The sequence below is a fragment of the Mandrillus leucophaeus genome, unplaced genomic scaffold (genome assembly GCF_000951045.1).
Source record: "Mandrillus leucophaeus isolate KB7577 unplaced genomic scaffold, Mleu.le_1.0 Scaffold75, whole genome shotgun sequence".
NCBI lineage: Eukaryota > Metazoa > Chordata > Mammalia > Primates > Cercopithecidae > Mandrillus > Mandrillus leucophaeus.
The window spans coordinates 1,632,767-1,635,297 of NW_012108141.1; the positions used below are offsets into that span (position 1 = coordinate 1,632,767).

At 48.8% G+C, this 2,531-nt stretch overlaps 1 protein-coding gene across 2 annotated transcripts in view; it reads right to left on the minus strand.

Moving 5' to 3' along the window:
* Positions 1–1,743, minus strand: part of CDKL2 (cyclin-dependent kinase-like 2 (CDC2-related kinase)) — a 61,057-nt gene extending 59,314 nt beyond the window's left edge. For both annotated transcript variants that reach the window (XM_011966177.1, XM_011966176.1), the window contains exon 1: positions 1,078–1,743. The gene's annotated coding sequence lies outside the window, so the exon portion shown is untranslated. The remainder of the gene's footprint in view (positions 1–1,077) is intronic.
* Between the last annotated feature and the right edge of the window lie 788 nt (positions 1,744–2,531).

Here is a 2,531-nt window from a genome sequence, read left to right on the forward strand (position 1 = left end):
TGGCCAGGCTGGTCTTGAACTCCTGACCTCGTGATCCACCCGCCTCGGCCTCCCAAAGTGCTGGGATTACAGGCGTGAGCCACCGCGCCCGGCCTTCCATTAACTATTTTTTAATAAAATATTTGTATTTGAAAAAAATTCTCCATATAATTCTATCCCTTCTTAATTTTTGTTCTCTTCCATTAAGAGAGTATGTTTTATTAAGGACTAGGCTTTAGGGTTATCATATCAGTGACAAAAATAGCTTGAATCTATAACCTAGATCATTTTAAAACATTTTATAAATGGTGTCCTAAATATTTGAAGCATAAAGTGAAAAAAAAACGACTTTAAGCGTGCCTGAGGTGTTCTGAAGCATATCACAAGCTAACATTAATGCAAGGTGACTGCTTCAAGTTTATTCTGCCAACCAATTGCACATCTAGACACACCACATTGAACACACCTGCTTTTTCAAGTGGCGCTGTCCACAAATACTTTAAAAGTATCACAGCCTACAAAGCCTCTTGTTTCCTGAAACGGTTACTCATAAACTATAACTTCTCATGCCTTCTACTCTTGAATGGAAAGGTAATACAAACGAAGAAGAAACCTGGCCAATGGGCAAAGAAACCTGGATGGTTCTAATACCAACAATTTAGATAAAATATTTGGAGAATGCTAATTTTTTATTTTGTTTAAGACAGATTGAAGGGCGGGAGCGAAGTCTTACGCCTGTAATCCCAGCACTTTGGGAGGCCGAGGTGAGCGGATCACCTGAGGTCGGGAGTTCGAGAACAGCCTCACCAACATGAAGAAACCCTTTCTCTACTAAAAATACAAAATTAGCCAGGCGTGGTGGTGATGCCTGTAATCCCAGCTACTTGGGAGGGTGAGGCAGGAGAATCGCTTGAATCCGGAAGGCAGAGGTTGCGGTGAGCCGAGACTAAGCCATTGCACTCCAGCCTGGGCAACAAGAGCGAAACTCCGTCTCAAAAAAAAAAAGAAAGAAAAAAAAAGAAAAAGAAAAGACAGATTGAAATCTTTTATAGATCAAAGAACGAGATAATAGAAGCTTTAAAAAGTACTTATACTTACCGTTTCTTCAATCCGTTCGCATAGAAAGACCCAAAGGTTTTCAACTTGGAAACAAATTTGGGGTGAAATGCATATCGCTCGCAGGTCCAAAAGATGCTGCCTAGCAAACTAGCAATTCCAGCGCTGTTGTGATTTCTTCTGCGGACGCAGTCACGAGTCCAGGGCGAAGCAGGCAGGGAGGCAGGTGGGCCTCCGTCCGCCGCAAGCTCACACTTAGGAGGACCTCGGGCCGCATGCTGTCGTCGTCAAGGCAACGACCTCACTCTGTCCCCAGCCATAGGCACAAAGTCTTGGGAGAGAGATACAGCACAGGTCAGAATGCGTTCACGGCAGGCATCAACGCCTGTGAAGGCCAAGGGCTAGAGAGCAATTAGCTGGGTGGGAGGCAGCACCTCCCAGGTCGTAAGGCACCCAGTACCTGGAGTCTGGGAACCTGCACCGCTCCAACTACCCCTGGGCGAAGGCGTTGGCCGCGGAGCTGGAAGGGGGCGGTTCCTCACCGCCCCGAGTGCCCCAGGCCTCCCTTGTTCTGATTGGCCGAGCCGTGTCGTCACGAGCCATGATTGGTTCAGGGCCAACCACCCCGCCCCTTCACCTAGGGCTCGGCCCAGGTTCTGCTCCCTGACACACAGAGGCCCTGCGTCCCCACACGCCTTGGTTCTCGTCAGGAGGCGCCTTTCTGCCTTCGCCAGGGGAAGGAGGCGATTGTGATGCCCACGCGAAGGGTAAAGGTGGCGGTTATGTAGGACTGCGAAGACTATGCAAAATGCGATACGGTTTCCCTCACAGCCACGCCGCTGGGCAGGGGAGGGCCCAGGCCCCCTGAGTCGCGAAGGCGCGGCCTGACCGCGATTCCAAGCTTCCTTTCGGTTCTGGGCGGTGGGGCCAGTGTGAGCCAGGTAGGAGATGACGGTGATAGTCTAGGAGGTGATGATTAGTAGGCGAGGCAAGTGGAAGAAGGTAGGTGATGACAGACCTGATGTTAGGAGGGACCTTGGGGAGGCCAGTCTGGCCATTGAAAGTGAGGGAAAACACTTTGAGATGGAGGAAGGGGAAGAGAGGGAATGAGTGGAATGGGAAAGTGCTGGGATGGCTGGGGATCTGGAGGACACGCACAACACCCGCGTATGGCAGCCAAATGGGGTGGAGTTAGGGCTTGCGATAAAACTTGCCTTAAATGCAAAAATGCAGCTCAATCCATGACTGAGCAAGACTGGTAGGTCAGAATCATGCACAGGCTTAAATCACACAGGAACAGAGCTTTCCCCATTTTCAGGGGATCTGAGGCAGCGAGGAGGCCATAAGGCCAGTAATATTTTACTTTCAATCATGATAACTAAACGTTTCGTGATCATTTTGGTCTCTAAACTACTTTGATTTAGGGAATAGAGTGTTCTGGATAGCAGACAAATGTCTACCATATACCCTAGTCAATATTAAGGTATTAATAATTA